Raw genomic sequence first — 12,177 nt, forward strand, 5'->3', positions numbered from 1 at the left:
AAATATATATGTGCATATTTTCTTCAGATGTAACATAGATTTAATGAGTTAATATTAAATTAAACTCATTTGATTTACGGTTGAAACTAGAACTGAATAATCCCTAAAGACTTTAGAAATTACATAACTTTTACGGAGTATTTATTCAATAAAATTGAAATTATGAATTAATACTTCGTTATTTATTGGTGTTTGTAACCCTTACACCATATTCTCTAAAGCCACTACTCGAGCGCGAAGCTCGTTGACTTCTTCTATTACACCGGGGTGATTATCGGTTCGGACGAGCAGATAAATAAAATCTAGAATTTGATGTAGTATATAATCGTGACGAGATACTCTGGAAATGAGAGAGAAAATGGTGTTTCGGACCGGTTCGCCGGTAAGTGCTTCAGGTTCATCGCCAATAGGGCAATGTGGTGGATGGAAGGGATCACCTTCTTCTTGTCTCCAATTATTGAGGAGGCTACGAACCTATCCCTAATTCATCCAGAATAGATGATGGCTAATTGGTTGATCCATTCCGGTCACACTGCTTTCGGAGCTTGAGTGGGATTCCATATCGGAATTCGAGGGACTTGTACTAATGACAAATTCCATTTCGTTCGATTGAATAAAGGATTTTTCGATATGAAATGATTTTTCGGCTATCGGGTGGTATTCTAATTACATAGAATATCTATATATATAGCGCAAAAGATTTCGTAGATTACGGAGGAAATTACGGGATATGTCAGACAAAGTTTACAGTAACAGATACGCTAAGATATGGATTAGCAGATATGCTAAGATATGAATTTTGTCTATACACTATTCATGCAATCAATGCAGTAAGACGTGTCTAGACTAAGAATGATAAGCAGGCAATTTCCGACAAAAATGATAAGCAAAACTTTTGACATGCAGACACGGTCGAAGTCCAGGCTCACTAATGCATCCTAATTACTATCAGTTAGACACACTAATGCAGACCTGGTTCGCTAAGACCACCGCTCTGATACCAACTGAAAGGACCCGTTCATATACATTATAAACGATTCACAATAGTTGATTACATCGCGAGGTATTTGACCTCTATATGATACATTTTACAAACATTGCATTCGTTTTTAAAAGACAAACTTTCTTTACAGCGAAAGTTGACGGCATGTACACCATTTCATAATACATCCAACTATAATTGACATAATAATAATCTTGATGAACTCAATGACTCGAATGCAACGTCTTTCAAAATATGCCATGAATGACTCCAAGTAATATCCTTAAAATGAGCTAATGCACAGCGGAAGATTTCTTTAATACCTGAGAATAAACATGCTTTAAAGTGTCAACCAAAAGGTTGGTGAGTTCATAGGTTTATCATAACAATCATTTCAATATATTAATAGACCACAAGATTTCCGTTTATAAATATATGTACACTCGCAAGTGTATAAAAGTATTCTATAAATTGTAGGCACCCGGTAACAAGCCTTAACGTTCATGTTTTACCCTCTGAAGTACACCAGATCAGGTGTGTTTAAAATAACCTCGAAGTACTAAAGCATCCCATAGTCAGGATGGGGTTTATCAGGCCCAATAGATCTATCTTTAGGATTCGCGCCTACCGTACATAGACAAGTAGTTTAATGTTACCAAGCTAAGGGTATATTTCTGGTTTAAACCCACGTAGAATTAGTTTTAGTACTTGTGCCTATTTCGTAAAACATTTATAAAAAACAGCGCATGTATTCTCAGTCCCAAAAATATATATAAAAGGGAGCAAATGAAACTCACCATACTGTATTTCGTAGTAAAAATACATATAACGTCATTTAACAAGTGCAAGGTTGGCCTCGGATTCACGAACCTATATTAATTATATATATTTATATGTTGGTCAATATTTGTCTAACAATTTTTGGTCAAGTCATAGTGTACCACAATCCTAATGCTCGAGACTAATATGCAAAAGTCAACAAAAGTCAACTTGACCCAAAATGACTTTTAAAATTTATACGTGTTTATTATATAACTTAACTATAGTCGTTTTATATATTTAAATATATTTATTAGATTTTATAATAATAAAAGTCATTTATTAATAAAAATTTATATTAACGTTTATATATGATAAAATATACTTTTATATATCTTAAGTAGTAAAATTTATAAAGTTCACTTAATATCGTAAAACTATAGTGGTAAGTATTATTAATGTAATTATATTACGCGTGGTGAAAAATATCTGTGTATCCCCTATTTATTTGATAAAATAATATTGATCATAATAATAATAAGTAAAAGTTGTATTATTTTGTAATAATAATTATTATTATTCTATAAAAAAATAACAATATTTATATTTACTAAAAATGTTATTATGATAAAATGATAATACTAACATAATAGTAATAATGATATTTTATAATAACAATGATATTTCTATTAAAATAATAACGACGATAGTAATAATAATCATTTTAACAATAATACTAAAATTCAGTTGACTATAACTTCAAATCCGTTCATCGAAACCATTCGATATCTAAATGAAAAGTTCTTAATTTTTTGCTAGCTTTCCAATGACATGCATATCATATACCCTATCTCAGTAGCATATGTATCTAATTCAGGATTCAACAAACCTATCTAAGGACAATATCGAATGTACAAGCATGCATAATCCTATATACTCGAGCACTAGTCAGGGATACACTATTGATATATAAAAGTTAAGTTATGAGTGCTCACGTATCAATATTGAGATTCAATATTGCAGGAAAGTACGTAGACGCAACGGAGATGATAAACACTAGATTGACCTCACGAGCATACCCATGAACCATACCCATCACCTCCATAGCTATAACCCATAATTTCCTTAGCTTCGACTCATTCAAAAAAAACTATTTTGAAATCACTCGGACATCACTCCGTCGTAATATTTTATGTATACTAATAATATCTTGAAATAATACAGAGCAAATATATATATATATATATATATATATATATATATATATATATAAATCAATTGAGAGAGTTTAGAGAAATATATTTTCAAGTTTCTATGAAATAATAAAACCTATTGAATTCTATTTATAATAGATTTTTGAATTATTAAAGTATAAATTATTAAAGTGAATTATTAAAGTATGAATTATTAAAGTGAATTATTAAAGTATGAATTATTAAAGTGAATTATTAAAGTATGAATTATTAAAGTGAATTTTTAAAGTATGAATTATTAAAGTGAATTATTAAAGTATGAATTATTAAAGTGAATTATTAAAGTTAAAGTATAGTAAAAGTATAAAAACTATGTATGTATAATACACGTATAAATATATATAATATTAATTTAAATCGTTATATATATTTAATGAAATAAAATATAAATATCGTTATATTTATTATACTGGTTAAGTAATGAGTTGTCAAAAGTGATTCTAGATATTTATAAAAGTTATATACGTTTTAATAATAAAGTTCTTTTTAAACTGAAAACGTTTTTGTACGTTTGAAAATAGATTAATAGAATATTATGAAAACCAATTCTCCACTAGCTTTTGTCTAACTTTCGTAAATGACACTTTTTATTTTTATTTATAAATAGCTTTACAAATTATTCCGAATATCGTTAAGAGGAATAGATTTTCTCAAATCATAGTGGACCTCTCAACAGAGACTTGTAATCATAATTCAATGTTTCTGATAATTCAATCATTTAATATATTTTTTTTAATTTCGTCGATAATCATATTGAAACAAATACGTTCATATAAAGCATTATACGTTTAAATACTTTGTTGACATTTTCAATTTATAACATATACACATATACATACATATTCATATATGTTCATTTAATGGTTCGTGAATCATTGGAATTTGGTCGAGGTTTAAATGAATGTATAAACATAGTTTAAAATCCTTAAGATTTAACTTAACAAACATTGCTTATCATGTCAGAATAATATAAAGATAAAGTTTAAATTTAGTCGGAAATTTCCGGGTCGTCACACGAAACCTCTAGTTCAGCCCATAACACTCTTAACCATCCAACTGCTCGTTCATTTTCTGTTTTATATCTGCCGTTTATTTCTATATAACACTTTTTCTGTTTCCTATTTCATCTTTGTCTTCAAACACCAAATGACCAAAGCCAAAACCTCACAATCATGTTTTAATTATTTGATTTAAAACTGGTAATTTAAACAGAACAATTCGGTGTGTGGGGATTTGAATTATTCAACGAAGAAAAAAAAAATTAAAAGAACTGCATCAGCAGCTGGTAACACGACGAGGAAAAAAAATAAACTCAAATCCTAATTTTGAAATCCATACACTTTTAGGCCATGATCAATTCATGAGATATGTCATAAATCACTCATAGAACCTTTTTGACTCGTCAATTGATCCCTAAACATCAAAACAAATTCAAATTGCTCGATTATCAAAACTGTTGACTTTTTAATGTTTAACTTTGACTCCAAAATTAGAAGTTAATTGAAAGAATTGAGGGTTGAAAACTTACAGACAGTTCAAATGGATGATTCCTATCACTTCTACATTTAAGGATTTTGAGATTCAATTCGTTTTCAATTTTTTTAAAATTTAACTCAAGAACAGAGAATACCTCGTTTCTTTTAATATTTTTCTGTTAAAATTCCTCAAATAATGGCAACTGTAATTATTGACTGATAATAATTGGAAAATAATCGAATGAGTTTATGTCCAATAACAGGGATTAACCAGCTTGATTTAGAGAATTTAAAGGTCGACCTTAATCAAATAGAAAACAAAATTCTGAAAAAGATAAAAGTAAAAGAAGAATATGATGTTTAAGAGAATCGTACTAGTTTGGTATCAATTTTCAACAATTTTTAGATCACAGCAAAAATCACAACAGTTGAAAGTGATCTAAAATCAATTCAGAATCTGTTTTGTACGTTTTTTTTATATTATATATATATATATATATATATATATATATATATATATATATATATATATATATATATATATATATATATATATATATATATATATATATATATATATATTAATAATTGGTAAATATAAATGTATAAATAATAATACTTTTATTAATAATACAGAAAATAATAATAAAAATGTTAATATCAAATATAATGATAATTATTAATAATAATGTTAATAATGATATCAATAATAATAATATTAATAGTTATAATAATAATTATAAAGATGATAATAATATTATTAATTATGTTAATAAAAATAATAATTATAAAGGATAAAGGTAATAATAATATCTAATGATATTACAAGTAACAATTAATATATAACGAGTTACATGTGTCAAATTTCATATCTATGTCTTTTATATAATATTACTAATACGGATATTAATATTAATATTAATATTAATATTGATAATAATAATGAAAATATTACTATAACAATTATATTTAAACTTGTAATTACATTTAATATATTAACCTTACATTTTGTTAAATATGTAATACTTATTTTATACAATAACATATTTGAATAATTAACATTTATATATATTCTATATATATTACATTATAATAATTATTAATAACAATTATATATATGTACATATATGAATTCATTTTAAATTACACTTAATTATTTTATATTTTATTTTACATATTTAATTCTAATGTTTAAATTATATTTTATAATTTTAATTTATTATTGATGTCGTAGGGGGTGTATACAAAATAGTATTATTTTTAGTACGAAATACTATTAAATATGCTACAATTTTACACAAGTTATTTATTTATTTATCGAGTGGATATACTTAAACCTTGCTACAACACTTATAGGCAGTGTACCTAATCGTATTATAGTATAGTTTTTAGTAAGTCCGGTTCGTTCCACAGGGAAAGCTCGAGAAGTTTAACGCACACAAAATAGAAAAATAGAAAAATATATATCTATAAAGTAGTAGTATTATTATTATATAAAAGGGGGGTTTTTACCATTTAATGACCGGTTTGTCGATTTTAAAACTTTAGTCGTAGTTAAAACCAAATGTAAAATATTAAAAATAAATACAAGACTTAAATTAAAGCATAAAATAAATAACGATAATGAAATTGTAATAATAAAAGTGCGATAAAATAAACTTACGATAATTAAAAAGTACGATAATTAAAAGTGCAATTAAATACAATAACAATAAATAAAAATGCGATAATTAGAAGTGCAATTAAATATAAAATAAAGAAAATTAAATATGAAATAAAAGAATTATGCTTATTTAAACTTCCGTAATCATGATGTTTGACGTGTTGATTTTAGTTTTATGCCCATGGGTTAATTGTCCTTTGTCCTGGATTATTTAATATGTCCGTCTGGTTGTTGTCCATAACAGTCCATCAGTCATAAATATAAAGTGCGAGTGTCCTCGTCAAATTATCCTTATACCCGAAGTTAAATATTCCAACTAATTGGGGACTTAAACTGTAACAAGATTTTAATACTTTGTTTAATAATTACACCAGGATGTCGACTGAGTGTAACCCAAGGTTTTAATATTTTGTTATCAATTATACCAAGTGTCCTTGTACATAATTTTCACCCCTGTTTTAATTATTCTAGTGGCTATTAATCCATTCCCGTGTCCGGTTAAATGAATGATTATTCGTACATATAAATACCCCGCCCATCGTGTCCGATTGAGTGTATATGGTAATTTATAGGGACGCCCAATTGTAAATCTTTATATTAACATTAACAAACTATCATTTAGCTAAACAAATATAAAGCCCATTAATAGCCCATAGTCTAATTTCCACAAGTGTCGTTCTTTTGTCCAAACCCCAATTATGGTACAAAGCCCAATTACCCAATTTTAGTAATTAGCCCAACATCATGATTACTTCGTTTTAAATAAGCATAATAATAACTTAGCTACGAGACATTAATGTAAAAAGGTTGAACATAACTTACAATGATTAAAAATAGCGTAGCGTTACACGGACAGAATTTCGACTTACATACTCAAACGATCTCTATCATAAATCTTATTATTATCATAATTTAAACTTAAAATTAAGATTATTGTTATATCTTATTACATTAACATTATGATAGAGAATTATAGAATATAGATATTGATATTTGATATTAAGGGGAAAGATATAGAAATAGAAAGATAGATTTAGGATAGAAAAATGTATGCCTAAAATACATCGACAATCATCGCCTTTTATAGGCAAAATATGAAATTGAATTTTCATTTACGACCCCTGAACTATGCTCAATTAACAACTTTTTATTATTTAATATTATTCTTATTATGAATTATTTAAATATTATATTTTATTCTTGTGCATAGTTGACTCGTAATTTTTACACCGTTGCGTCGAGCGCTGAAAGTTGGTTCATGCCCCGGTTCCGGATTTTCGAACGTCCTTTCGTACAATTTTATATCGTGTACTTTGCGTTTTGTAACTTGTACTCTTGTCATTTTTAGACGTTCTTCATCAATAATTTGAACCTTTTTGATTGTATCTTGTACTTTTGAGCTTTTTGGACCTTTGCGTCTTCAAATCTTCGTTTTCGCCTTTTGTCTTTGCACTTATTTAAAATAAACGAATATTACTCGAAAATGGAACAATTGTAACTAAAATCATGTCTTTCTTGGGGGATTTTGCTATGAAATATATGTTCCTTTTTAGCCTTATCAATATCCCCATACTTGAGCGTTGCTTGTCCTCAAGCAATACAGTCTTGAAATAATATAATACATCACACGAATCACTTCTTTATTCTTCACACTTTGTACATCAGTGATTTTGATAGAGCGGTATAAACAATGATATTAACAATAGAACCATGGTTAAAGGTGGGTGTGTCATCCACAGTTGCCTCGGGTTTAGGTCAACGACACTTGCAATCAAATAGCCGATTTACTTTCGGTTTCCAAAGCAAAGTGCACATTTGAAAGGCGGTTTACAGTCCCACATGACTATAAAAATGTAGATCCTTTAGGAAAATTGGATCTTTATGAAAACATTTAATCTTTTTGAAAATTCATTCTAGCTTTTACCCTAGACAAGTTTTCCGATTTGATCCACCATTGGTGTTGCAAAATATATTTGTGGATCAATAGTTTGGCTAAAAACTTTTAGGCTCGTGTAATCTACTGCTATCCCTGTATCGGAAAGCACACATCCAGTTTATTTGTCCCGTATATTACCTTTCGGTAAACTACCGTCCGGTTGTAAAGGAAAGCGATGAACAAGAAACTGTTAAGGCAATGTCTAATGACATGCATTTGATTATGGTCTTTTTAACGTGTCGGATGCTAGTACTATCCTTGGTAGGAGCAATAGTAAAGATCATCCTTTGATTTTTCGGTCTGGCACAAGGTCCTGTCTCCGACCATGCTATGCAACCACCGTTCTTACGGTTGACACCCGATTTGGTTCAGGTGACCTAATGAATTCCAGGTGAATTCCTAGGATTTTACGTTCAATGGTAATGAATGCATTGAAAATGGGTTTCAGAAAACAAATCGGTTTGTATTTTTGATCAAAATATTTTCTCGTTCAAGCTCGAGTTTAGATATCATCGAATTCCATGAGTTTGAATTCTCAATCTTTAAGGTCAATCTCAAGGATTGAGTAATATCAGACTTAAAAGCTGATTTTTAATCTTTAAGGAGATTATCCTTTCTGGAGATCTGATTCATTAGTCTTATCAAGCTAATTTGCACGGTGCCCCCCATTGTACGAGATAAATCCTTCTCATGGTTAGGATAAATCTGACCACATGGTGACCCTGTTTGATGCTGAGGTCCGTGGATTTCCAATCGATTTTAGTGATGACTTTTCTAGATTTTTCGTCAACCTACAGCTGGTCTGGACGACAACTTCATGACCTAAATCAAGAAGTGCGTTTCTTTGTCGGAAGACTTTACTTCCTTTTAATGATGGAATTGATTCATCGTGTAGATCCATCTTTCTTACAGTAAATCGGGTAAAACTGATTAAAATCGTCCAAAACAAAAGTACCTGCAATAACTTTACAGAAACATGTGATAGATAGTTTTTAATTGAATAACTTGGTACATTCTCCCCACACTTAGTTTCTTTCTTTGCTTTTTTTATTCTCCTTTATTCCATTTTAAATGAATTCAATCGTTTTAGGGTGTTTCTCAATTTATGTCCTTTCCGAGGTAACGATAATTTCAGTATTAACACCTAGTTTTCATCGTTCATAAATATGTATATACATGATTTTGAGTTCATTTAGTTGAAAATTTTTCAAATTTTCGCAAAATTTGGCAAATAAACCAAGTATAAACCCGAGAGAATTTATAACCCTTCCCCACACTTGAGATCATGCAATGCCCTCATTTGCATGAAATCAGATTCTAATTATAAATTCATGAGGGTGATTAGTGTAGAAAAGTGATTAGAAATACCCAGTTTGTAAATTCTAAGCTCATCGAATGATAGATGGCGCGCCTCATCGTTCATTCCTTCATTTGTATGTCACATTTGTTGTTTTGCGTCTTGTCGTCAAAATCAGTAGCTATTGCTGAACTTAATGTTAGTCTTTGAAAGTGCGTTGTTCTACCCTGTTTTGTACATAATATAAAATACAAACATATATATACATATTTTTAAAGTTGGGTTTATTACCCCACGTTCAAAAATTTATAAAATCAAATATTTTTTTTTTTTTTTGCATACTTTAAATCAATAAAATTAAAAATAATGATGACAAAATTTTTCGCCCCGCCCTCGGTTAAAGTAATTTCGGCTCAACGACCTAGTCTTCAACTCACGACGAATTTTAGAAATCATTTTTTTTTCAACTTAATGAAATAAAGTAAATTTTTGTTTTTTTTTTTAAAAAAAAACACAAAACTTAAATTTAAAAAGCATATTAATTTTATATAAAACCTAAAAAAAACAAAAATTCAGAATGGGGGGAGAAAACTAGTTCTTTAGTGTCTGCTAGCGGAAAAGACCAATCGGATTCCATTCTCGGAACTACACGAGAACAGAACAACTAACTCTAGATAACATTTTCTTAGAACATTTGAATCTCCCCACACTTAGGTAGCTGTGGTGTCGAAATTGTGATTAACTTCATCGTCAATTTCTTTTGGTCCATAATCAACTTGCCTATCTGTGACTTTTTCTTTAAGCCAGTGCCCGGCTTCTTCCGTAATATCCCAAAATTCAACTAGTTTCGCCTTTTCTTTAGGCGACAGATTGGATACTAACCGGTTACATAACTTAAAGTTCCCCTTACTTCTAGCATCGATAGCCCGTTTAAAAAGTTTCTTCATTGAACTGTTAATAACGGGGTCATTTAATTTCGTATCAACAACGGGGTTCTTTATTATCAAGTCATCATTAGGTGTTACTTCATTTTCCCCACACTTAGGCATTTTATTATTGCTAAGCACTACCGTTGGAGTTGATAAAACAACATGGTTATTACCAATCGTTTTTACTGGTTCAACGGTTTTAGTTGGTGGAGATTTAGACTTTCGAATCATAAAGGTGATTGATTTGTTACCACTTTTAAGTGTCATTCTTCCATTTCCTACATCAAATAACGCCCCGGTGGACGCTAAGAATGGTCGACCTAAAATTAGAGGAATGTTTGAGTCCTCTTCTATGTCAATGACAATGAATTCGACTAGAAAGGTTAAATTACCTACTTGAATGGGTAGGTTGTCAGCAATTCCAACTGGGTGTTTAATGGTTTGATCAAAGAGTCGAACACTCATATCCGTTGGACTTAACTTACCTACACCTAATCTCTTATATAAGGACAGAGGCATAACACTCACACTTGCACCTAAATCTGCTAGTGCATCATACATAACACAATCACTAAGTAGACAAGGAACAATAAATTCACCCGGATCACCTACTCTAGGTGGAGGTTTTGGTGGAACTGTATTCACCGGGTTTACTTCTACGGATTTTGTTTCTTGCACTTTCTTATTCTTTTTCTTCTTCTTCTTTCCAGAGGTATCACAAACTTTATTACTTATCACTTGCTCATACTCAACTCCTTTTCTTGGAAACGGGATGGGTGGTTTGTATGGTGCCACCACTGGCTTTACATACTCGGTTGGTGGTGGTGATGTAACTTCTTCATTGTTACTCACATCTAAAACCTTCCCATCTTCTGGAGCTGGTTTTTCAGAATTTGTTGACACCATATTAACATTCTCTTTCCGAGGATTTACTTCAGTATTACTCGGTAGCTTTCCTTGTTCCCTCTCACTCATCATGCTAGCAAGAGTACCTACGTGTTTTTCTAGATTCAAAATGGAAGCTTGTTGAGTTCTTAATGACTGATCAAACCTCTCGTTCGTTTGGGTTTGAGTTTCAATAAATTGTGTTTGAGATTCAACTAGCTTGAATACCACGTCTTCCATATTTGAATTTTTCTCTTCGGTTTGTTGTTGTGGTTTATATAAGCCAGGTCTTTGTTGATTGAAAGTGTTGTTTTGAGTTGGTTGGTTATTCGGACCTTGTTGGTTATACCAGTTATTTTCGGGTCCTTTTGGATTGTAAAGAATGTTTTGATTTCGATTGAAGTTTAGCTTTGGCGGTTGATAATTATTTTGATAATTATTTCCCGGCCTTTGGTTCATATAGAAAACATTCTCTCGTTGTTCCATGGTTGGTTCAATGTGACAATCTTTCAATAAGTGTGGTCCAGCGCATAGCTCACAACTGATTCGTATTGCGTGAATATCTTTATTCATCTTTTCCATTCGTCTTTCGAAAGCATCTATTTTTGCGGAAACGGAATCAAAGTCATGGCTAGAATCAGCTCTAGCCGCTTTAGATGATCGAAAGATATCTTTTTCTTGGTGCCACTCATGTGAGTGGGATGCTGTGTTATCAATAATTTTGTAAGCTTCAGTTGCGGTTTTCTTCATAATGGAACCACCGGCTGTTATGTCGATGTCTTTTCGTGTAGCAACGTTGACACCTTGGTAGAATATTTGTACTATTTGGTAAGTGTCTAAACCGTGTTGAGGACATCCTCTCAACATCCTTCCGAATCTTGTCCACGCCTCATATAATGTTTCATTTAGCTTTTGCGCGAACGTAACAATTTCTCCTTGAAGTCTCACGGCTTTGGATGCCGGAAAGAATCGTTTAAGAAATTTTTCAACTAAAACAT

This window comes from Rutidosis leptorrhynchoides, chromosome 8 (genome assembly GCF_046630445.1).
Source record: "Rutidosis leptorrhynchoides isolate AG116_Rl617_1_P2 chromosome 8, CSIRO_AGI_Rlap_v1, whole genome shotgun sequence".
NCBI lineage: Eukaryota > Viridiplantae > Streptophyta > Magnoliopsida > Asterales > Asteraceae > Rutidosis > Rutidosis leptorrhynchoides.